Genomic DNA, 27,242 nt, shown 5'->3' on the forward strand with positions numbered 1-27,242 from the left:
GCAATACTTATCTTTATATCTAAATAATTTACTTATTTCATACCAATATGGTTTACCCATTTGTTTTTTACTTGTTGTAGACATATTATTCTCCAAATATAATATTGTTTTTAAAAATTGAACGTCTAAAATTCTGTTTCCTTGCACTCGTTGATAACTGTGAACTAAGAAAATTTTAGGGAAAAAAAACACCAGACAACTGTGTAAATCAATAAATCTGTAATACCATATCACATATAAATAAACTGGCTAACAAAATGTTATGTGTACAAGGTTTCTAATTTGACTAGCTTGGATTTACAACAAATGTGCACTTGAGAGAAAACAGTAATTACTTCAAGCAATCATAAGCATTGCATTTAATTTTCCAGATAAGAAAGTTCTTTAAAAAAGCTACAGTATATAGAAAATCTGTTGGTAATAATTGCAATTTAAATTTTACTGAAAAAAAAAATATGGATAGAAAAATCGTATTTCACATTTTTATATACACTTGAAAGGAAATTCTCTCGTTTCCTTCACAACAACCAAAATATTAGTTGTATAACATACCTCAACATTGTATTTTTAAACATTTTGTAGGATATGCATGGCAAAATACGTAATGACTCACAACTATATGAATATTGTATAAAACAATCAAGCTATTCAAACATGCACGGAAATATAAATAACCATATAAAAACAATAAAAAAAAAGGAAAAAATAGATATACCTAGGAAGAAATTAAAATAATTCCAGATAATTTTATATTTAACAACTTAAATCATAAAATAAGGCCCATTAATTAATAAAATGATGTTAATTTGTACAAAATTTTAATGCAACGTCAAATTTGCTGCAAATTTGCGACAAACAGTTGCCGCAAGCTTACAGATAAACATAACAACTTTAAGATATTACAACATAAAAACAATTAATAAACACTTATAATCATTTAATAATGAGTTACTCATACATGTACTATGCTTTTTAATCAATTTACAAATAACTTCTACTGGTGATTAACAAAGATGTTTAACTTAAACAGTTGCAGCAAAATTAGAGATAAAGGACACAAGTTAAAATTATCAACTTTAAATTTTGCACATTTTATAAATTTCAAAAATAAACACAAAATTGATGAACAAACCATAATGAAATTTGACAAATAGTACTCAACCAATCGGTGATGATTTGTTGCTGCAGATTCATAAACTTGAATGCAGTTTGATCACAACATGCATGCACAGATGGACTTGGACAAAAGTTCACAATGAGCGAAGTTCAAACCATATAGTTCACAATTAAGCCCTGCAAGGTCACTGGTCATATTACAATTAATCAAGGCAATCTTTAAGGCATTCTTGATGTCTTTTTAATGACAGTCTCCTGTATGTGCTCTCCGATATAATTTCACACATAAACAATATCACGCAAATAGCCGAATATCACAATAATTTCCACAATGGAATGGTCAGACTTCAGCACTGTTGTTTATATGCTTTTCTACGTAGTCTTACACAAATTCTGTCTTCACTCTTTTTTGTTTGCATCATTTGATAATAAAATCAGTGAGTTAGTTGTTCATGCAAGGTTTTCTTTAGGTCTGTGTAACCCGGTCACCAGGGCAGACACCTATTGGGAAGATAAATGGATTTCATATAAGCACAATTTTTTTTCAAATTTAAAGCAGTATCTAAGAAAAACAAGTTAGTCTATCATATATCTACTCCATCTTATTCTACTGATCTTTTAATCAATATAGCTACAAATTTGCACTACTAACTCTGACTATGTGAGTAGAACATGAATTCTTTTATTTATGTAATACAAATGTAAGTCATATAAAATGTACTTCTACACTATGTAATGATAATTCACTAAATTTGGCGTTGTTTAAATAAATTTTGAATTTAAATTATTTGTTCATGCATCACGACGATGTCAATAACGAGCGTTTTGCTTGGTTCGACACCCGGCATTGTCATAGGGATGGCCTTAAACTGTTAAACCATAGGCGTCGGAACCGGGGGGACTAGGGGGGGGGGGGGGGGGGGGGGGCTTAGTCCCCCCCCCCCCACTTTTTTTGCAAAGTTAGACCTAATCATTAGGGACATAGCATCATAGAGGCCGGGTTCAGCCCTCCTACTTTTTCTCGCAGCAATATTAATTGTTCCTAAATTTACCTTGAAAGATTGAGAAGTTGGAGTCATAGGCATACTAGCCCCCACCCCCCTCCCCCCTCCTCCTCCACGGATTAGGAATGTCATGTTATGAGTAAAAACAATTTGGTAGGTAAGATTTGTTTTTGGAAGTACAGGTATACCTCCTCCCCCCCCCCCCCCCCCCCCTCCCGCACGGATTAGGATTTCCATGATTTTGGGAATTGGTTTTTTTTACCTCAATTTTCTGAGGAATAGTCTAGCCCCCCCCCCCCGGCCACTTTCAATTTGCTTCCGACGCCAGTATAAACTCATTATAAAAGATCACAGTCTTTCGTTTTATATTCCAATAACTGTTTAAACTGCCATTCAACGAATATATTTTCATTACTTCACTTACTTTTTCAAAAACGTGCTCATGATCATGCACGAGATGGTGCATGCAGTGGCCTTTGGTGTTGAGACTCGATTCATTCACTTATATTCGTCCTCTGTTTAGCCGTGGATATTCCAAAGGAAAACACTCCATTGACAATCATTCTTTTACCTTGTGCACAGCCTTATTCCCTTATTTTCATTCATTTTACCATCTCGGTGATGGCAGACAACATGGCAGCATCGAATGTGAAAATTGGCGGCTAGCTATTGATCGACCAATCAGCGCGCGCGTAGCTTAACATTGAAACAAAAGTAAAAATAGAAACAAACACTGAACAGCATACGAAACAATTCTTCAATCTTCATGATTCAACATCAAGCAGTTTGGACACTCCAATATATATAAGTTAACTGATATTTGAACGTAGGTAAAAAGAATATAGCATAACAAAAGAACAGATAGGTTTGTGTTCACGTAATACGTGGGGTCTGGAGGGGGGGGGGGGTCATTTTGCCTTTTATGTAATGAAACATCATGCGATTAAAGTTGATCTTATTTTCGTAATAATAGAAATTTTTATTGAGACTATCTTAGAATTATATAATTCATAATATACTTATATAGTAAGTCTTTTTTTTTTGCTTTAAGTATATGAAAGTTCTTTATCATAACAAATATCAGTAAAGGAATTACTTAGTAAATCATGTTAAGTATATGATAGTTCCTTATAATAACAAATATCAGTAAAGAAATTACTTCGTGAATCATGTTTTGTTTTTAGTAAATGATTGTCCCTTTTTTCATAACAATAATCAGTAAAAAGGAATTACTAAGTAAAACATTTCTACACATTAAGTAAATGTAAGTAAAATATTTTTATTTAGTAATTGACATGAAGTTCAGTAATTGTTTTAAATTTGTAAGTAAATGTTAAGTAATTACCTATTACTTATCAATATGATTTTAAGTAAAAAAATGATTACTAAGTAAAACTTTTTTTAGAGTATGAAGACGAGGACTATCCAGAATTTGAAGTGCCCCTTGCCCTCCTTGCAAAAGCCTTTGCATGCGAGTTAGAAGAAGTGGAAACAACTCTTTTATCGAAGTTGCCAATGACAACAGAGATTACTGTGAAGGAAAGGGAAATTAAGGATTTGACTGTTCTACCATCATCCGTCTAATCTTAATGATGTAGTGGACTTTCTCACGATAACAAAGCAGACATTGACGTATAATTACAGTGAATTTGGCCATGTCCTATTTTGAAATGCAGCGATAACTAAAAGTATGTACTTTCTAAGTTTTTCCATATACACAAACATGATAAATTCATTCGCTGTAATTGGAAATATGAAGTTTATGAAGGTCAGTTCCAAGTCCACGTTGTTCAATTGAATATTTTTCATCTGATTCTTTATTGCAAAACTCGGCCTCCTTTTTGAGTGAGCATCATGATTTTCTATGTAGTTAACATGGAAACACTACATAAATTTGCTAAAACTGTTGCATAAATCATACACTTAAAAAACTTTTGCTCGAAAGTTTTAAAATGCAAAAGTTGATAGATATTGTATAGAACTTTGATCAAATTCCAGTCATTGCATTACAAAATAATCCTGTTGTCATATGTGCCAGTTGAAAAAAATAGTTCTTGCTTTAATTATTTACAAAATTCTTTGCATAGTGCATAACTGGTATCTGTCTTTATTCTTGGTGCAATATAAGGCTTTGGAATTCTATTGTTTAAAAATCTTTGACTTGTTATGTATATGCAAAACATACAAAAAAGCATTGTTTGTTGCTTTTTATTCATTGTTTTTTTTTCAATGTATTGTTCGATGTTTTCATTTTTGCATGAAGGACATTGATGCCTTTCTTTTTGTATGTTAGAGTAGTTACATTTTAGAAACAAACATATAAACCAAAGCAAATAATCACGTTTGCAACTTTTTATGTGAATTTTCATTTATTTGTAAACATTTTTCCTTGAAGTATTCCAGTACCCTTGCCTTTATCTTTACATTGAGATCCAGTTTTACATGTTTCTTTTTATCCTACTGACTTAAATATAACATTTGCTGTGTGAAAAGTGGATATTATAGTTATAGTAAAAGCAATTGAGTAAACATTTCCATACATTTTAACAAATGTTTGGCTGAATATGTTCAAATATGTAACGTGCATGTCAAATCATATTCCTTTAAAGTAACATTGCTGACTTCACATGAGTATACTATATTTTGCATTCCATGTTCTTGATGAAGTCTTTTTTTACATTGTTGTTGTACATGTTGTAAATAATTTTTCTCAGTTTTTGTTTTGCTTAGTTCTTGGCTTTTATTTATTTTTTCTTATTTTTTTAATTGTAGTTTTTTTTACTATACAGTATTATAACAATATTGATCCACCTTGCTTTCAAACTCCATTAAACTGTGCCAAATTTAACATTTCTGTCATGCCATGCAATGCTTTTTGTTGATATATGTTGTGATTAAGTAGTGTTAACCTTCATCTCTAACTTGGTGCTCAACAATAGAAAATGACTGACTATGAAAGTTACGACTGTCTCTTCTATTTGAAAATTGTGAATTTATCCATTTTTTTAGTTTTCGTTTTTTTCACTAAGTTTTTGGTGATAATAAATATGCATTCCAATTTATACAAACACCTTGTGTTCAAAATGGCTGATCTTTTGTCATCCATTTCCAATGTCTTGCTTTACAATTTTTCATGAGAATTTTGTATGCAGTTGTATTTTAGTGCATGTTTTAGCTCAGGAAGTTTGATAATATTTTAACAGGTACCACATGGTATCTCAAAATATTCTGTATTTACTATCAAAACCGGTTCATTGTTGAACAGTTCATACAATATAAAGGATTATGACTGCTGATATATATATATATATATATATATATATATATATATATATATATATATATATATATATATATATATATACTATGTGTTCAAAATGGCTGTATATATACTATGTGTTCAAAATGGCTGATCTTTTGTCACCATTTCCACTAGTCATGCTGTACAATTTTTCATGAGAATTTTGTATGTAGTTGTATTTTAGTGCAATTGCTTTACCTCAGGAAGTTTAATAATATTTTAACAGCTACCACATGAGATCTCAAAATATTCTGTATTTACTACCAAAACCGGTTCATTGTTGAACAGTTCATTCAATATAAAGGATTATGACTGCTGATATTTATTTTATCTTGATCTTAAGAACATTTGTTATTGTAAAGAGTTTATTGAAAATTTAAATTTTCAGTATGTAGTTAACCTGCATATTTGGAATAATGTGCTCTGTTATATACTTGTATTAAAGAACTTTTTACACTTAACAATTCTTTTTGTCAATTACTATATGGCAAATTTGTCAGAAAATCAATTTTAAGACAATCAGGTTTCCCAAATATCTATATCATATTTCATTTCCCAATTTCATATTATTTATGTAAAGGAAATCTACCGTTAAGTTTTGAAAGGTGACATCTCAAAAATGAACCACCAAATTTTGCTGTTTTATTTGGTATTAAATCAATACATTGATTACAAGGAATTGTAAAACAAACAAAATGCCATTGGTATTGCATCGGTACATTGATTACAAAAACTTGTAAAAAAAAATTTGATTTCAATCCCAATATTCTTGTACGAATTTACAAGTTCTTGTATCTCAATTTCTGAGACATACTTTTTCAAACGCTCAAATGGCATGAATGCACAATGACAATGTTCCCCAACTGATCAAAAGAGAAATATTAACGACTTATCCCCCCAACACAATGTTCTACCTCTCATATGGTATAAAAATGCTTTCTAAATACAGAATGCTAAAAATACAAGATTGCATATTCACATGTATTCAGTGCTTAAAATCTGAACCAAAAACTTTGATACTTTAATGCATTATATAATAATATGTGTTCAGCTCTTCACATATTAATATATACCAGTTGTTTACAAAAGCAAACAACATATATTGTTTAATACTGTCCAACTGTTTCTACTTGCAACGACGCCATTGTGGCCCTTCAGGCCTTTGATTATATAATACTGTGGAATCATTAATTTTCGTGGGGTCAGTCTGGTTTATGTTTGATCAGTAATTTACAACTTTGTGTTTTCTTCGTGTTATTGTTGTGTTGTCTTTTGGTGACTTTTTTGCCGGAGAAAGCATAATTTACATCCAAACTGTATCAATAAATGAATATTTTTTTCTATTTATTCATAGCATTTATTTTTATAAATTTCCGAATCTCAGAGTGTGTATTCTTCATGAACATACCGTAAGGTTACGAAAAGTTTTAAAGGAGTTTAAAATACTACGTTCCGGCTATTGTCCAGAGGGAGACAACAACCAAAAACATTTTTACGTTAAAAAAAACGCTTATCGAGTCCCTAAAGCCGGGGAGGCATTATAGGCTCGTAAATGCCACGTGACACCCCACCTTTGGCATCGAACTTAAGGCGGAGTCAATCATAAGTTGCTTTTTTTGGTTTTGTTTTTAATTTACGTCCTTATATTTTAAACAAAAAACATCAAAATAAACACAACTAGAGGTACTGTGAGCAAGCTCACAATTGATACCCCCCGCTAAGATAAAAATCATAATGCGTGTATTTTTCCAATTATAGAAAATATTGGATGAATCTATTTCACCGTCTATTTTCTTTAAATAACAACTGCTCTATTTTTTTTCAAAACTGTTGGTCATAAGCAATATTTGTGTGAAGTTAGAACATTCAATGCTTCTCCATAAGAAAGTTAATGACCGGACACAAATTTTGCACTATTTTCCCAAAGACCTTGACCTTGCCCGAATGACCTTGGATCATGGTCATGACACACCCTTAGGTCATAAGCAATCTATCTGTGAATTAAGAACTTTCAATGTTTCTCCATAAGAAAGATATGGGCCGGACACAAATTTTGCACTTTTTCTGCCAGTGACATTGACCTTGCCTCAATGACCTTGGGTCAAGGTCATGACACACCCTTAGGTCCTAAGCAATCTTTGTGTGAAGTAAGAACTTCCAATGTTTCTCCATACAAAAGATATTGACCGGACACGAATTTTTGTCTTTTTTCTTCCAGTGACCTTGACCTTGCCTGAATGACCTTGGGTCAAGGTCATGACACACCCTTAGGTCATAAGCAATCTTTTTGTGAAGTAAGAACTTCCAATGTTTCTCAATAAGAAAGATATGGACCGGACACGAATTTTGTATTTTTTCTGCCAGTGACCTTGATCTTGCCCGAATGAACTTGGGTCAAGGTCATGACACACCCTTAGGTCATAAACAATCTTTGTGTGGAGTAAGAACTTCCAATGTCTCTCCATACGAAAGATATGGACCGGACACGATTGCACAGACAGACGGACGGACAGACGGACAAAGTGATTCCTATATACCCCCCAAACTTCGTTTGCGGGGGGTATAAATACACACTCCCACTATTAATATCTATATGAATTATAGGAATATTGTGTAGTTTTTTTTTTTTGAATATTTTTTGTAGATCATGGACACCCTGTTTGAGTTAACAGAGGATGAGAAGAAAATAAGGACAGATTTCTTTTCTCCGACTATATTTAAGATGGCTGACCCATCCTCGTTGGCTAACTGCACGAGACTCTGCCTTGGCCCGGTGCAAGTAAAAAGTGTAAGTGTATAAATAATGTACGTCGATGTCTTTTTGAGTGTGTACAAGTGTACATGATGTATTCATATTTGATTTCAAATTCAGATTGGGGAGACCGGTGTTGTTTCTACCGGGTCAAGGCGGAGAGAGTTGCAGTTAGCAATTGAGGGCAGATCTGCTCTTCTTACCCTCTGGGGTAGGTAGACAGACCTGGAAGTCGTTGCTGGGGAGCTGTACATCGTACAGAATATAGTCCCTAGTAACGACTTCAACAAACAGCGATGTTACTCATCTACACCCCCTAACAATGTTTGAGGTAACATGGATATACACATCTCATCGCAATACCTCATCAAACAAAATTGTAAACTAAATGCATTTAGACAAACATATTGCTTGAAAATCAAATCAATTCTAAATTAGAAGCATGATATTGAAATATTGTAAAAGAATACCTCCATAAAACATTGTTATTTTGAAGTTCAGGCAGACTGTTATATCTATTGACATTGGTCTATAATTTCAGACTTACGAATGCACGGACTCACAGCAGAAGTTTGAAGGGGGTAGTGCAAGTCAGTTTCGTTTACCAGGTATTACTTTAATTAAATTTTTCCTTTCGTTTTATTTTTAAAAATTACTCTTACCGATCTAATAGACTGTAAAAAAAACTGCTGATGTTTAGTGCATTAATTAGATTTATTATTTTGCTTATATTATTACTATTATTTTCTGATTTTTAAGGCTACTTACATTGAAGTAATTTTCATAGCTTATACTTTTACTCTCCTCATTAAAGTTGAAAATAACCCATTCATTGTAGCAATCTCATTGAAATCAAAGATAATGTATGTACAATTAGAAAGAACAACCGGAGAGACATTAATCAAGTTGGTAGAAGTTGTAGAACGTAATAGCAAAATTTGTTAAATTTAAGTTTAACTGAATGTAATTTATCAAGCTGTGCTACACATTGCTCTCCCTATCAATTTGCAAATTGCTTTACTTTTTGAAATCCTTTATTTTCTTTTCAAAGATGTGAAAAAGTCAAAGTTGTGAGAGTCTTGGAACAAATATATAAAGTACCTTGATCCGAGGAATTTTTTTTTTAAGAAACTAATTTCAATTACTTTTCAAAAGTTATTTCTGACAGTTTTTTTTTCAGATAAATTACAGTTTTATTTGTTGATAATAACTTAAAATAGAAAAACGGAACAAAAATACCATAACTTACTTGAGCTTAAGTGGCACAGTGTTTCCTCAGATTCGTCGCATGGACTCTGTCTTGAAATTTGAGGTCACAGTGACTCCTTGAGACTTCAAAACTTCTGGCCGCTCTGACAACATCCATAGCTGTTTAAAATAATAAATGCTTCTATATGGTTTATTTTGGTTTGTAAAGGAATATATATGAAGAAAACCAATTCTTACTACACCACTCTCATCAAGCAATGTTTTTCTTTATAACTAAACTCAGATCACTATATCAGCACATGGGGGAAAAACTGAAATAATATTACTACCGGATTTGGCATATTACAAAAATGTTTTCCTCTTTAATGCCAAGGTTTTTTTCTTGTCAATGGGTTGGCCATATATTCCATGGGTGGAATGACCTCCTTAGTTATCCAAGTTATCCTACGCTTAAAATATATAGAGAGGTTATTTTAAACTATTTAAACAGCTTGCAAATGAAAACTTTCTAAATATAGCCAGGCTTAGGCTAGCCTAGGTTTGGTAAAGAACATCTAATCATTGGACAAATAACAGCACTGCAGTGAAATTTCTCAGTACCGGCACCACTGAAATCCAGCACCCCCTCAATATAGGCCAATTAAAAAGTCCTCGCCAGCTCCTCCTTGGGTATTCAATGAACACATCATCTTCACTCTGCTGTACCATTTTCCCTTCCTTCTCTGTCGCATGTCTCTACGTGGCCTTGCTATTGTCGAAGCTTCACCTCTTGGGTTTCATCACCACTTGGGTATTCAATGACCTCATCATCTTCACTCTGTTGTACAATATTTGCCTTCCGTCTCTGTCGCCTATCTTCAGGTGGCCTTTAGTAGTCGAAGCTTCACCTCTCTGGCTTCCATCACCACTTGCGTATTCCATGAGCATACGATCTTCACTCTGTTGTACCATGATTTCCTGTTAGGTCAACGTAATTTCCTTCTTCATCACGGTAGGCTAATATCGACAAAGACATAAGACTTTTATTTTAGCATAAATGACAGTTTTTAATCCAATAAACAGATTAAGTTCAGAAATTTCGACCGACACCGCAGACACGCGTTTAACTCAATTACATTCATGATGTATTTTTAAGTATACCTCCCGAACACTTTCTTTGAACACCGCCATAACTATTACATCCTGCTACTCTGTCATAAAGCTTTTTCCTTACTAAGAGTTATTGTTTAACATTCTATTGAAAAGCAAAGGTTACATAACCTAGTTTACTTTGCTAAATCCGAGCACAGCAAGCACGACAAGGTTATCCATCCGTAAAAAAATAAACAGGTATGTAAACGTATATCGTAGATTTATTAAGACAAACCTTGGATATATGTTATCGTGGGAGGGACGGGTGTGGTGGTCTTTTCGGTGATGATTGTTTGTGCGATCAAGAGAAGGTGTCTGAGGAGACGGGTGGACATCGAGATCGAGTCCCAGTCACTTAATGAGTTTGATGCAGTTGTCATGAGGGACTTTAAAAATAATAAACTTTTTTAGTGTTAATTCTGACGCTATGTGTGAGGAGAAGAGTCCACGATGTACCTATTCAAGTTCGACCCCCACACCACCACCAGTCATGCCAGCTCCTCAACCAAGACCACTCCGCCGTCGACATGGCAGAGGCGCCCACCCAACAGACTGACTTATTGATTTCTCCAACCTCCTTTTGTAATGGTAAACTTTAAACATATTGACTTTTCTGAAGTTCTTTATGTATTTAATAAACGAAATATAAATATTAAAAAAGATCTAATTCCACACGACTTAGACTCCGCGACTAACGATGTTTGGTTAGATGCCAGGCCGATTATAATTCACTAAACCCCGAGAGCCCCTATGTTTAGACTGGTATGTATGATTCATTAGATTTTTATCTCTACAATGAAATAATAAAACAACATGTAAAATATTTGTGATAGTAGAGTAATATGTCTATGTGTATTTATTATACCCCCCGCAAACAAAATTTGGGGGGGTATATAGGAATCACCTTGTCCGTCCGTCCGTCTGTCTGTCTGTCTGTCCGTCTGTCTGTGCAATCGTGTCCGGTCCATATCTTTCTTATGGAGAAACATTGGAAGTTCTTACTTCACACAAAGATTGCTTATGACCTAAGGGTGTGTCATGACCTTGACCCAAGGTCATTCGTGCAAGGTCAAGGTCACTGGCAGAAAAAATGCAAAATTCGTGTCCGGTCCATATCTTTCTTATTGAGAAACATTGGAGGTTCTTACTTCACACAAAGATTGCTTATGACTTAAGGGTGTGTCATGACCTTGACCCAAGGTCATTCGTGCAAGGTCAAGGTCACTGGCAGAAAAAATGCAAAATTCGTGTCTGGTCCATATCTTTCTTATGGAGAAACATTGGAAGTTCTTACTTCACACAAAGATTGCTTATGACGTAAGGGTGTGTCATAACCTTCACCCAAGGTCATTCGTGCAAGGTCAAGGTCACTGGCAGAAAAAATGCAAAATTCGTGTCCGGTCCATACCTTTCTTATAGAGAAACATTGACATTGGAAGTTCTTACTTCACAGAAAGATTGCTTATGACATAAGGGTGTGTAATGACCTTGACCCAATGTCATTGGTGCAAGGTCAAGGTCACTGGCAGAAACAATGCAAAATTCGTGTCTGGTCCATATCTTTCTTATGGAGAAATATTGGAAGTTCACACAAAGATTGCTTATGACCTATGGGTGTGTCATGACCTTGACCCAAGGACATTCGTGCAAGGTTAAGGTCACTGGCAGAAAAAATGCAAAATTTGTGTCCGGTCCATATCTTCCTTATGGAGAAGCATTGTATGTTCTTACTTCACACAAATATTGCTTATGACGTAAGGGTGTGTCATGACCTTGACCCAAGGTCAATTGAGGAAGTTCCAGGTCATTGTTTCGAAAATGCTAAATTTTGTCTGTGTCATTGCTTGTATTAATGGAAATATTAGAAGCTAAAATTTGACACAAAGCTTGCTCTTCTCAGGCCACATAAAATTATTTTTAGATTTTCATCCCCGTTTCTCTGAAAATGGCCTGCCCTGATGAAATTTTTATTTGGAAAAAAAAATTCGGAAAAAATTGGGCTCAGTATACCAATAATTCAAAATGTTTAAATATTAAATGGCTGCTTGACATGTGGATTTCGTTTGATTTGAGTCATGGTTGTTAAAGGAAGAATGCAAATGTCCTCATGCATTAACAGTTAACTTAAAATAAAATGGAATTAAAGGATAGAAATTAGTTTGTTTACTCCTATTAGCATTAACAGTTTAAAAAAATAGAGCAGTTGTTATTTTTAGAAAATGGTCAGTGAAAAAGATTCATCCAATATTTTCTATAATAGCAAAACTACACGCGTTATGATTTTTTTCTTAGCGGGGGGTATCAATTGTGAGCTTGCTCACAGTACCTCTAGTTCGTTTTGTATTTTCTATCTTTCGTTTTGTTCAATAGAATCTTAAAATTATATCGGCCAAAGTTTAACTGCGCAAGTAAATTGAGTTCTTCCTATCTGTAATTTCATTGGTTCATAATATTAACCAATTATTTTGAAGCTAGGTGTATAAATAAGTTACCTATAATTCTAATTAAGTTAGAGCAGTATACAGTTTCAAGAAAATACCATCCGGTTGATATCTGTGGCATCTTATGGTATGTAAATTTCATATTAACTTATGTTTTACTTACCAGTGTAAATGTTTAGTCTCTGGTTTTATTTTAATTGCATTGTCAATACTAAAGTGTATTTTTGTAATTTAAGTTATAATGCTTGGATTGTGTCTGTAAAGTTCAAAGGTTAGCTTTCTTTACAGTACGCACTGTAATTGATTTTTTATGAAACGTATAATGTATTTGTGGTAACTTATAGCTAATGTATTTTCTTTCATTTTGTTAGTTTTCTCATATTATGTATTATTTTGTAGGTCAATGCCTCTATATATTCAAAATAAAAAGTCATCAGATACACAGTACACCATCTTCGTTTTGCTTGACTGCTCGGTTACATATTGATTCAGTAACATTGTGTAAGTTACAAATTCAAAGAAATAACTGAAATAAACTATTTTAAAGAATTTGTACGTATACATTTTCTATAGGTAAGAAGGAGAATATAATTTACAGAGACGGAGGAAGATGGGGAGGTGAGCACTCCATTTGATTCACCGGCACGGATGCAGGCGCCTGCAGACGCGATAAATATATTTTAAATTCATGAACAAAGATATAGAAATCAAAACTATATAGTAGCATACCTTGCATGTCTGCTGGTGTCGTTGACATTTTTTCGCATCAACATATTTAACGCTGCAGTTTTCACATTTAAATACTTTATCTCTGCGCTCAATGTGGACATGTGCGGTGCGATGAGATGAAAACTTGAATGTGTAGTCGCAGTACAAACATTTAAATTCCGCTTTGCACACCCTAACGTGCAAACATAGTTGTCTTTTCGATTCAGAACTTCACAAATATCGCACCAAAAACTTTCTGATTTTTCATGTACCCGTCTATTATGACGCGTGAGAGAAGATTATGTTACAAAATGACTTGTTGCATATGATACAAAATGACACTCGAAAACAACCACACTTTGCAAATGCTATTGACAACTGAACTAGACTAAAAGTACATATCTTTATCATATATGTTTTATATTCTTTTGTCATGAAATTACATTATTTTACTTCTAGGTTCTATTTCCGGGTTGATAGATCTGACCGGATGTTGTCCGGAAATTTACATTTTTCTTGTAAACGCAAGTGTTGAGGATTTGCTATTAACTTTAATCATAATTTTGTGATATTTCAACGTGATAAAAATCCTTTAAACTTTCCATCAATTAAAACTTTGTAAACTGTTTGGTGTGCTCTCCCGACCGACTCAATTTCTCTACATTCCAGAACACGAAATATATTTTATTATATTGACACTGACAAACTACATTGCGACCGACCTCCGCCTCATGAGGCCTTTTATTTCGGTTTAAGGAATGCCAATATTACCGACGAAGAGAATGCTTTCTGTCAACGAGTGTGGAACGAAAAGAAAATGACAACCTTTTTGCGATTTTCTAGTCTGGTACAAAAACCTTGATGTCGAACCTTTCGTACAAGCCGTTAAAAATTTGCAAAAGTATTATTTCGAACGAAACATTGATAAATTCAAATGTAGTATTTCGGTACCGGGTCTTGCACGGCGAATGTGGTTTTGAAGTGGAACAAAAGAGGTAGCTAGTTTGAGAATGAAGATCTATATGACACCATCAAGCAAAACATCATTTGGGTTCGGGCATAATTTTCAAACGCTACCACGACACCGGAAGTATGAATCCATATTTAGATATATGTAAAATACATGGTTAGTGTCATAAAATAAGAGCTATATGACACTTTGGTAGGAAAATGAAACCGCTTGGTTTGATACAATGGCCGATATAGAAACAACATTTAAAATAATCTCTTTATCCCGCAAAAAAGATCGATAAATGATTTTATTGTGTCAGTAATCATTGTGGCAACTCAAAATGAAAAAAAAATTTGGCACTTTGAATTTTTTTTTCATTTGATTGATTACAGGAAAACGGCTCCTACCCCGTTATTTTTTTCCTCCAAAACATATGATATTCAGCAACTTAGAGTAAATGTTTAATATCGGAAAAAAATACGCTTTTTTGTAAATTAAGTACAGTTATTTTGAAAAAAAACGAGCTGGTCAAACAATTTTGTATCAATAACGTATCCTGTTTTAGCTCACCTGAACCGAAGGTTCCGGTGAGCTTTTCTGATCACCTATAGTCGGTTATCTCTCTTTCTCTCTCTCTCTCTGTGTGCGTGCTTATGTGTGTGTGCGTGCGTGGGTTCGTGAGAGAGAGAGATTGTTAGCACAACGAACGACGAAGGACGACAACCAATTGCAAAAGGTCACCATATAATAAATACATTATTTTCATTTCAGTCTCGAACGTCAAAAATACTACAGACACCAGCAAAAGGCAAAATCTTATCCAAACAGGTATCTGTCACTCATAATAGACGGAATGGATCAGAGAAAGACTCAACTCCCGCACTTTGTGCATGCCAGTAAATTTACCTCCGCCATGTGGAGGTTGCGTGTGCGATTGGTAGGGGTGATAGTACATGGGATTGGGGTATACGCCTTTTTCGATTTATTTGAATACAGCCATTCCACCAATCTGACATTATCTGTTTTGCTGAGTGTCGTTTACATGTTGAGGGAGTCTCTTCCGGATGTCCGCTATCTCCAAATGGACAACTGCACGAGGGTGAACAAGAATAGGTAATGATTTGCAACAATTTTTACCACAAAAATTCATCTCAGTGTTCCATATATTTAAAAGTTGTTTTTTTTTCTTAGTATTTAACATCATTTGCTTATTTTCTTTAACAGGTATGTGTTAGCGTTCATGGCTTATCTAGTGGAAAAGGGTGTGTTTAGGAAAATCAAGGTTTCCTTCTTGATGGTGGGCCATACCCACGAGGACATTGATCAGGTGTTCTCAAAGTACGAATAACAGTCTTATCATCTTATCCTCACTATTTGGTTGTTTCTGCATTTAAAAGTGCCCTCCCTTTTATGTTGCGGGGGGGAGGGGGTGTTGGGTTATATACAATAAAGTAATAAAAGCATGTGCATAAAAATTGAAAAAATGGTGTTCTAAATAAGTGATTAAAATTGAAAGATAATGCAATAGCAATATTGCGTTAAACAAACACACACAAACACACCAATGAAGCTGACATGTCCTAATGTTCGGTATATCAGATTCAGCCACTGGTTGTGTAAACATGCAGCAATGACCCTGGAAAAGCTGATGGAGGGATTTGAGAAATGTTATACTCCAACACCAGCAAGCATACGGACCTCCACGGTGTTCAACATCACCGAGTGGCTTATTCCACATCTTAACACCATCAAAAACCACTCCAAGCCACATAGTTTTAAAATCGCAAAAGATGACCATGGCAGGGCTAGAATTTTTTGAAAAGAGTGGTCTACAGACAAAGTACGTGCCGTAAAGTTAGAGATGTTAACAAATGCTGTAACAGTTCGGGTACACTACCTTATATGGATAGCATTATTTAACACGTGACAGTATTTATGTCAAACAGATTCTCCAATCCAGTGAATGAGTTGCAATGCATGACGGTTTACAACGTGTTTACGATTCAACAAACGCACGTAGTTTTTGTCCGTTTTATTCACAATATTTAATTGCTTGTCGGAATGTTTGTACATCTTGATTTTTACTTTAGAAGGTAAAAAAGGAAATATTACGAACCATTAAATTTGTTTCATGCTTACATTGAAAAATACCGTTGTTTTAGTTGATCAATTGTTGCCTCAAAAAATTATCAGTATCAAGCGACTGACAAACATACGCATAAAAGTACAAACAGATTTTGGTAAGAAAAACCGCCAATTGTGTTTTGGTAACTTTATCGTACACTAGAAATAAATACAGGTAACTGTACATTTTTAACATACATGAATAGCCACGGTAGTAGAAATGCACAAATATACAAACGCAGAAGCGCAAACTATGCAGCATATAGTATTTTGTCTGTTAAGCATTCTGATGAACGTCACTGAAGCAAATATCAAAGCGCATTCTACTAAAGTTGTCCCAAATATGGGCTATCACGTGAAAAAACGGTACTCACTGCTTTTAATTCAATAGGACGCACCTCTCTTTTGAACATTGACAATGGGGCATTTTAATAGGTTGATATCAGTCCTCATATGCAATATTTTTAAAATGTGAGCATTGAAATTGAAGTTCAGACATAATTGTCCATATTAATTTCATAAATTCTGAAAAATCATTCAAAATGAGTTTCCAAATGACAATTCGAAATGGTATATATTTTCAATACGCTTTGTATACACTTTGTATACACTGAAACTTGTAGTAGCCCACAATGCCTTGCAACTCATTCACTTGATTGGTTAGTCGATAAAAGTAAACAGATGGCTAATTTAGTATGCAAATTTATGCCGACGTCACAAAATATAGTGGTGTCGACCTGTGTAAGGTTTTTTGTCTCTTTTTATAGTATATGGCAACACCCCCCCTCTCTCTCTCTCTCTCTCTCTCTCTCTCTCGCGCGCGCGCGCGTGCGCGCTCGCACACACGCACGCAAACACACAGATAACTGAGATAAAACATAAGTCATATGTTACTCGTATTCAAAAAACAAAATGTATATGTATCTTATTTTTAAGACTCTGAATGCTACTGGGGAGTATCTTCTGAAGACGCAGGTAGAGGACTCGCCAGACGTCGTAGAGAGCGACTACACGGAGATAGCTTCTAACATCGAGAAGCTGGAGGGAGATGTCAGGGCAAGTTTTAAATATTTTGCTAAAGAGGGCGACAAAGAATGGTGGAGGTCATTTTTTGAAAACTACGATGAAATAGGTATTTATTTATTAAGTACATACTCACAAACTGTTACATGTATTTTTAGGCAATCACACAGAGTGGTTCATTGAAGAAATCCTCGACTCCAAAGAAGGTACTGTACGCTTCTTTTCTCTGTGTGTGTTTGTGTGTGAATAAACTTTAAAAAGTAAGGTATTTCTGTCTTTCAGAACCAAATTCTCAGGACAGTGCGAGCGTCTTTGATTTCGGCGATGACGAAGATGTGCCCATACCTCCGGTAAATAATCATTATACACTTATACATGCACATTCAATAACAAAACTCCTACGTTACAGAATAGTAACTCATTTTAAATATTTCTATTTAGGTCATTATAGGAAAGGCCTGCGGACCCAGAAACTCGACATAAGAGATCCAGGTAGACGATGTTGTTCTGGTGGACATTCCAAAGTATGCAGGAGATTGACCTCAAGTCTGCTGCATTCTGGCTATTGATTGTCAACATGTGACTGTGACGTGGTACATTGGATCCAAGAGGACTGCTTGGACTCCGTGTTCTAGGCGTGTCAAGGGCGCCCGAGGGAAGACTGAGCCCTGGACTGAGACAGTCTCCAGATCTCAGATCTGGACATCGGGATTTTCCCTCACACCGTCCGGATTGCTCCCAAAGAAAATCAGAGATGATTTGGACGTATATGAACAGTATTAACACGAGTAGATAATGAGGAGTGTTTCATCGGGGGCGGAAACTGTCCGCTCCGAAATGAATGTTTTATGTTCTTATTTTCATGGGAGTGTTTAAAAGGGGGCGTAAACGGTCCGCTCAGAAATGTATATTTAACTTGCCTTTATCATATGCTTTTGCGTAAACTGCCCCAAACCATTTTATTTCTTGTAAAATAAATAAATATTGAATTCATTTCTTAAATAACTATTTTATCCTAATCCCCAAGCTTTGTGGTGTATAAATTAGGGGAGGGAGTTACATGTTCGTGGTTGCACAGTTTTCCTATTCCTAGCAGAAACTCAACACAGATACATATATGCTTTATAGTTAAATTATTCAGATTCATTAAGTGACAATCATTTTTATAGAAGAATACATAAACGACCCGTATATATTATTAAACGTAGCTGAAGATCTAGTGATCTGTAGTCTGCTTTGATGGACGATTCTAAATGCTTTTGTCTCCTCTGAATTTTGGACTTGTTCTATTGTAAGTAATACGGGAAGATTTGTCTGAAATCGACTGCTTAACTTGAATGTAATAAACTCATGTGAACAAAAACGTAACTCAAACCAAGCTATGTATCTTGCTTATAATTCTACGATTGACGCTGAAATTTTGGTTGATCAATAGAAATGTCTTGCTATAAGGATGATATGCTGTAACTACTTTCTGGTGCCCCTTCTTCAACGATGAATTGCCTAAAATCTACACAAATTTTTGATAGTTATTCAAACACTAGTAAATGAAAACGACACTTTTCTTCTTTCAAATATAGAAATTTTTAAAATACAATAAATAGTAAGTAGTGGAGGGAGAAAATGTACCCTTATGCTCTCATGTATTTTAATCGTTTTATAAAGTGATTGGTGATGGGGCTAAAATAAAGGGAACTGGAAGTTAACCGTGAACACCAACTGAAAATTTAGTTATTTATATTGCATATGATCTTATTTTTGGTAAAAATGGTATTCCAGATAAATATGTCAAAGATTAAGTATATGCAAAAATAAGTGAAAATTCGGATATTCATTTTTTGTTAATCTACTGAGGGGCCACATGGCACAATATCCTTTGAACGCCCATATAAAGCCAGTGTTGCTCAGGTGAGCGATGTGGCCCATTGGGGGTTTTCCGCCAGCGACAAGGAATGTACTTTTTTATAAGATGAAAAACAACGTGTAAAATGCCTGATTTTCCCACCTTTGTAAAAATTATCACTTGAATTTTCGATGCCAGTTGTTTAGGCAGGGGGTGAGAGGGCTCGGACACGATTTTCAAGCACATGTGTAACATTGATGTAAACAAAACTCGTGCCTTTGTAGATGGGTGTGTTTTTAGCTACTAGATTGGTCAGGAACAATTGTTTTTTAAAAAGTTGTAAAGAGGGATTTTCCTAGAAGTTTGTTTTAAACTCGCTACCCGTGTCTAAAGTTGCGTAATTTTGTATAAGAATATATAGTAAAAATTAAGTTAACAGTGGTGTGCAACCTGAGAGGATCCATCTAAAATTATGATATAAATTCCAGTCGCCGAAAACTTAATGAAAAATGTTATTATCAGTTCAATGATTTATATATACCCGTAAGATTTTAACAACAAAATTATCCTGATTACACTACCAACGAAAATACCTTCTCACGAACCACCTTTTTATAAATGATATATTTATATTTATTGAAGGATTTGGAGTATTTGCTACTCAAAGTTTCGTGAAAGGAGAATTCCTGCTAGGAGACAGACTTACACCCCAGGAAGCGGAGCAAAGAAGAGAAAAGGGACGACATAATTACATGCATGTTTTATTTTACTTGGAATGGAAAACATGTGTAAGTGTGTGGTTGAAATAGCAAGATACTTTGTGATAAACACTTAAAAATCTCTAAAAGCAGCTATGTTAAGGCTGTCCACAATGACAAAGCACCCTATATTACATCGGATATTTACACTAAAATTAAATATAAATAACGAGAGAAAGGAGAAACATCATGCAGTGTCGTGTTAAGCACATGTTGGGCTTCTGAGGAAATCCCCTGTAAAACGTAACGTGACCATATTAATCACGTGATTCGATATTAATAGGTTTCAATATGCCAATTGTAAATACCCTAATACAGTTGAAAGATGACATTAAACACGTCAAAGAAAAACAGTTTCAGAAAGAACGCAGGCGAATCTACCTGAAAATTGCTGGGGTCAGCTCACCAACTGAGCTGCATTTATGTATTATAGAAAACAATTGGTATCCTCGTATGAGTTGGGGGGGGGGGGATTTCCGAATTAAATAGCAATTATTTTGTATGTCCGCCAACTAGGCACCTGACCCCAACATTTTGTGAAATCCTTACCATTTAAGCCAACATATTAACGTTTTCCCAACAAGATTCTACATCATCTTTCAACTGTAGTACTTATTTAAAACCAGTGTTTATAATTCTTTCTCTCCATTTTTATTTCAGATCCCAAACGCTCAAAGGACTCGGAAGCAGGGGCGACAACTCCCTTTGTTTACTTACTGAGGCGCGCAATTCAAATAGTCTAAATGTATTGATATACTGAATTAAACTCTAGAAATTCACACTGCTGTTTTCTTTCTTTGTTCCTCCTTGGATATTTTAAGAGTTTAAATTCTTTCAACTTCTTGGAAATTCTTTTTTATTCACAAATCTTTCAACAGAGATAAAAATACTGAAGGTTTATATGTCCACTATACTGTATACACCACGTCCATATCTACATTTTTAAAAAAATACAAGAAGCATTATATCTATATTTTTATTTTGATCAAAATACATTTGAAATTTATAATAACAACTGGTTTCAATCAATTACACATGAAAAATATCTGCTCATCTGCAAATCACGCAACAATAAACCCCCCCCCCCTCCTTCAATAAAAAAAATTACAAAACTGGGACAAAATAAAATCAATTATTAAATATTACCAAAGTATAATAAATTTCGAATTTTCTATAGGTATACATAATCAGAATATTTATTAAAAAAAAAATTCACGATATTATAATATATTTTTAAATTAAATAAATAAATATGTTATTGGCTATTTTCTTACAAAAATTTCCCAAAAAATATTAAAAATTAATACAATTATATTTTTCATTTTAAAAAACACTTTTTGGTGCAGAACTTTAATGCAATGGAGGTATATATATATGCAATTAACGTTTTCAAGGGCATCAGTGAAAAATGACAAAATGAACAATCATGGTGAGAAATAGTCATGTGCAAGTTTTTTAATATCATGTAAATTTGGCAGTATCTATGTTTTGAACCAAACATACTTTTAATGCCATCATGAACTATTGTAATTTTGCAAAAGTGATTATTGCACGATCCACCAAGGACAAAAATTTGTTGACTTCGTGGGAAAATCATGAAAAAAATGATGCTGATGCCGGTGAAATATCAATTAATCGAAATTGCAGGAATTCAAATGATGTGCGATACAATATGTACCATCAAATTATGCACAGGTTTCCAACAATGTATGTTCACCTCTCTGTGTTTAAAAAACGTCTACCAAGAATTCAAAACTATGTAACTGATGCAAAATACTACAAAAAGAACAACAGGAATGGAGAACGCAAACAATTTGTTGAATTGTTTTCTCTACAAAACTGGGCAAAACTATCAAAAACTGCAAAACAAGGCCACAGTATAACTGACTGTCGAGCATGTACATATGACTTGCACAGCATGTCATCATTACATTTGTCTTATTCAAGAAAACTAAAAGATGCAATAAACAATTGCCAATATATGACCGAGAGTTTTTTAAACTCAACTGGTACAAAAACAATGACAGGTGCAATCAACATTGTCAAAGCAATGGTGATCACTATGAAACCCACATTTGAGAAAAAAAACAGGACAAAACTTTACAGATGCCATATCCAAAAGTTTAAATTTGACACTAAAACTGACAAGCGAAGAAAAAAGAAAACAAAACAAAGAAAAGTTACAAAATTCCCATGAGAAATTAAAAACAACTTTGTCCCAAGATGATTTTGATGTCAATTACTTTTTATCGTCTGGGAAATCATACAGCCAACATGAGAGAGACAGACTGGCTGCTGGGTTTACTTCAAAAGAAGAGAGTGCAGCTGCACAAAAGAAAAATCGAAATGTGAAAAACAAGAAACATCATGGCCCTTTTCAATCATACCACATTAATCAAGAAGCTCTAGAAAATGAATTGGAAAACATGCCATCAAACCGTCCAATAAATTGGACACGACTTGCCAAAAAAATAAATGTTGTAAAAAAAAAAGAAAACACAATTCCATTAAATGGTGGTCAGGTCTTGAAACAGTTTGCAATTTCAAAAGGCATAAATCTTAAAACATTTTCTACAAACGGAACTGAACAATTGCGGCGAGTGAGGAGATCCAAAAAGAAAATTGGATACAAATTGTCTATCCCTTCTATGAGATCTGCGAAAGTCTTTAAAAGAGTTATAAAAAGAAACATTCAGAGCAAAAAATTTGACATCGGTGAGGAAGTTGCTCCTAAATTTTACAAGACAAATTTCATCAACTCAGATGGCGATCTTCAGGAAAAAACTGAAAAAATACATGGCAGAAAAATACCCCTCAAGACCATAATCAGCAATGAAGTCAACAGACTGGAAAAGGGTGGAGTTGTTAGACACTCAGATTATGAAAAAATGACACAAGAACAGTTCAAACACTTTTGCACTAAAATTTTGGAACCAGAACATGCTGAGCATCACAATGGAAAAGACACGATTCAACAGAAAGAAAAGGAATGGAAACTCAAAATGTGGCATGACCACTCTGATAGTCTTAATCACTGATACGTCAGCTTCATGACATGCTTCCTATACGACCCCATCAACTTTTTGACAGATGAGGAATATGCTGAAAGATTTCCTGTGAAGAAAAAGATTGATGTGCAGTCGTTTGTGGAAAGACCCCAACTCTACATATTTGGATTATCTGGTAGGATAAAGAACAAACATGAATTAACAACTTTTTAACATAAAAATGATAGTAACTACATCTACACTGAAGAAGGCTGGATGGTCATGGCTATTTTTAGAAGAAAAAACGTATTTATCATGCATAAAAATATTTTTTTAAAATTTAAATAGTTCCAAAATTTCCTTTCACCAGGAAAGAAAAAAATTAAATATGACACAATAAAAATAATGCTTGCCTGAGCTACAAAATACATCAAATAAAAATTGCAAATGTTGATAAAAAAAATTCACACAGCAAAAAATATACCTGTACACGAATCATTAACAAAGCTTGTCTGAGCAAAACTTTCTGTAGATTGAGAGAGAGAGAGAGAGAGAGAGTTCACATATGAAATGCTATGAGGCCATAACTATAGCAATATCTTTTTAATGATTACAGGAAGCAGCGACAAAGAACAGCTGACGTACACGGAAACAAGACTGGAGGACCTTGCAAATGTAACAAAGTAGGTGGAAAACATCAAACCCATTTTTAGAGTGTTTCCTGGGGATAATCCAGCTCGCCAGTTCAAGAGCGGCCAGCAAAGAGGAGGAACACTCAGCTGCGTATGTGGTGTACCAGGAAGCGAGCACAGTAATTTTATGAAATGCTACTTCACTGAGCCTCTGACCCTCGAAGAAAGAAGAAAGCATGTTGTTTCAGGGCAAGCATGGCAAAGCATGGCAAGTGGAGTGGCCAACCCATTCCAGGGCCTGAGGAAAGAACACATAATTGAAGAGTTAGAAAGCAGAGGTATATGGTTGCATGATGAGAAAAAACCAATACAAACTGACAGCAATTCTCCATGGGATTGTTCGACCACCTGCACCTTGCTGTCTCCATCCTCTAAAGTCAACATCAGAGCTCAACATCAAGTACTATGAGATACTCGCCTGCGAACCTCTCCATGACCTGACAAATGTTATACAAAACCTTATTCAAGAATTGCCCCATCACGACGGAGAAAACAACAAGCAGAACTTCTTATCTTTTAGTGATACCACAATTGGAAATAAAAATCAAATAAAGGGGTCCGATGCACGACTCTATGTCGTAAAGTTGGCAAAATTTTCGATACAGAAATATGAAGAAGGCAAAATTACAGAATCGATTCCAAATCTGGTGAATTCTCTAGTTGATATAGTTACCATCTGTTACTCTGATTATGACACTCGCTCTCCCAAACAACTTCTTCGGCTTTACAACCAATGTTTTGTATTTGGACTTCTTTGCAAGTCAGTGATAGGGAATCCACAGAAGTTTACCACAAGAAAATTTTACGGAAATCATTTCCATAGTATAACAATTCATGTCCCGGAAACAGCTCGACTATTCTGTATAAAATCTATAGTGCCAGAGCAGGAAGCACGCTCCTTTGGAACTTTAAGAAGAATATCAGAAAACACTACAAACAGGCAACCAAAATTTGTTCTGGACAATGCTATGCTCAGAATGAAGTTCCAAACATCTCTAAATAATCCAACAGAAACAATAGCAAAACAAAACTCAACAGTAAGCAAACAGGCCAAATTACTTCCTGCAAAAAAACGGACAGTACTACAATCAACACTGCTCAAAAAATTTCCCTTTGCTTATTCAAAGTCACTTGGAACGTATTGCAGACTTTGTTCTTCCTAGAAAAAATGTCTGGTGGTCGGTTGATGCCGAGGATGGTATGATATTCCATGACGGTCCAGAAGACGCTGAAAGAAGACCAGATGGACCACAGCTGCATCACTTTCGCTCCCGATCATTGAAAGAGGAGAGAATGTGGATCAAGCAGAAATGGTAGGAATGTCTCCATCACTTTGCCTCAGGAGAACTGCAGCTTACATTCCGCAGACTGAAAACATATGAAGACGGCAAAATCATCTACATATCTAAAGGAACTAAAGGTAAACAGAACAAAAATAATGTTATTCAATAAATGTAAAATATCCCTCAATTTAATATATTTCTTCATATTCATTGTGTTCTAGGATTTAACTTTATAATGTTTAAATAAAACTGAATTTTTATATACATGAATATAAAGTAACTTAATGTACCTTTTAAAAGGAAATGCAGAAAATTGTCAGTCAGAGAGAGATGAAGCGAGTGTTGCCAACACCGGAATGGAGGACACCAACAAACTATTGATTGTAAGGACCTAGAAAAGTCAAAACAGTATATTAAAAGAAACTCTTTTTAGTCAAGATGTCTAAAAATATTTTTTTTTCAAATAAAGAAATTTTGTGACCTCTGATATTAAATATTTAAGATATATTATAGGCAATGGTACAGAAAATTAAATTGCAATGTTTTGGCCAATGATCTAAATGATTCTTGTTACTTTTTTCAGCTCATGAGCAGTACACAGGATTGATGGCAGAGCAGAATGAGGAAAGTGGAGTCCGTCTTGGGCCCGATCAAGAACCAGATGGTGGAAGCTTGGAACCTCTGGATGATGGCAAGTGTTTGGAAGATAAAAATTATGCATGTAACATTTTTCATGTTAAAAATTCATTGGGATTTTTTTTCTTAATCTTATAGGCATAGACGATGATTATTTTGCCCATCAGAAATTGACACAGACTAAAGATGATGGTATACAAGATTTCTACATTGACAAGATATATTGCATAGAAAAATCTTGAACCTATTACTTATTGTAATTACCTTTTAAAGCTAAGAAGCGGTACACAGATTTAAGGTCAAAGAATGAGGAGAGTGGAGTCCGTCTTGAGCCAAGCCATGATATGGATAAGGAAAATGAACCTCTGGAAGAAGGTATTATTTACACAGTCATATTCATTTAAAATCAAAGGTTAAAAGAAAGAATCATTTCAATAGGTCAAATTCATGAAATCATAATGAATGTTGTACAAGCTTGTTGATTGTTTAGATATAATTTACTACTTTTCACACAAAAACATGGTATGTCTTCTGAATCTCTCAGTGTTATGAATGATAAATAATAATGTAAAAAACTTTAAAGGAATATAAATCTGGTTAGTACATGATCAAATTTTCTGAGAATTTGTGTTTTAGACTGGATTTGATCAAGCGGGCAACCAAGTTCATATCTCGGTGAACTTTTTAACATTACCAATTATTTCTTAATTGTTTACACACACTGTCACAGTAATTAAACCTTTTCATTCAAAAAAGTAACGAGTCAGTGTTAAAATAAAAAATAAACATCTTACATTCCTAGAACAAATCGAAAAGACAGGGCTCACAATACAGACGGCAAGGGCTCCCCAGGCACGGGATATAGGACACAAACAAACTGTTGATGGTAATCATCTGTAACAAACCAAAACATTTTATTTTAACACGATTGCTTAAAATTTGTGTAAAGCCTAATAGAAACAGAAGATGGAGTGTTGGTTCCAAAGAAATTAACACAGCACAAACATTGAACACAATGCAACATCATCAACATAACATAACCATCTTCAAAATTATTTAGCATTTCTTTTTTTAACATTTGTAGTTGCTGTATTTTTTAGGCATAAGGGGAAAACAAGCTGCCAACTCTGCACCTTCAGACAATCATGTGGAGAGATCCAATCAAATAACATATAAAGGTGTTAAAAATCATACCTCTAAAATTTAAAAGCTTCAATAAATGTGTATTTCTTATACATAATATTATTTCAAATAAAGAATTATGTATTTAATTTTTTTTTCA

The 27,242-nt window shown here is 34.4% G+C and overlaps 1 long non-coding RNA gene and 2 pseudogenes across 1 annotated transcript; 2 read left to right on the top strand and 1 right to left on the bottom strand.

Moving 5' to 3' along the window:
• The first annotated feature begins 8,003 nt into the window (after positions 1 to 8,003).
• LOC128174699 (uncharacterized) lies at positions 8,004 to 9,102 on the top strand (annotated as a pseudogene).
• A 6,246-nt stretch (positions 9,103 to 15,348) lies between these two features.
• LOC128172814 (uncharacterized) lies at positions 15,349 to 16,668 on the top strand (annotated as a pseudogene).
• Positions 16,669 to 25,897: 9,229 nt separating this feature from the next.
• Positions 25,898 to 26,856, bottom strand: LOC128172854 (uncharacterized). The gene is made up of 3 exons (XR_008242366.1): positions 26,755 to 26,856; positions 26,225 to 26,325; positions 25,898 to 26,005 (listed from the first exon to the last, which is right to left on the bottom strand). It is a non-coding gene; the product is annotated as an uncharacterized LOC128172854 (long non-coding RNA).
• Positions 26,857 to 27,242: the final 386 nt, after the last annotated feature.

Source organism: Crassostrea angulata, chromosome 2 (assembly GCF_025612915.1).
Source record: "Crassostrea angulata isolate pt1a10 chromosome 2, ASM2561291v2, whole genome shotgun sequence".
In the NCBI taxonomy this organism is placed as follows: Eukaryota; Metazoa; Mollusca; class Bivalvia; order Ostreida; family Ostreidae; genus Magallana; species Magallana angulata.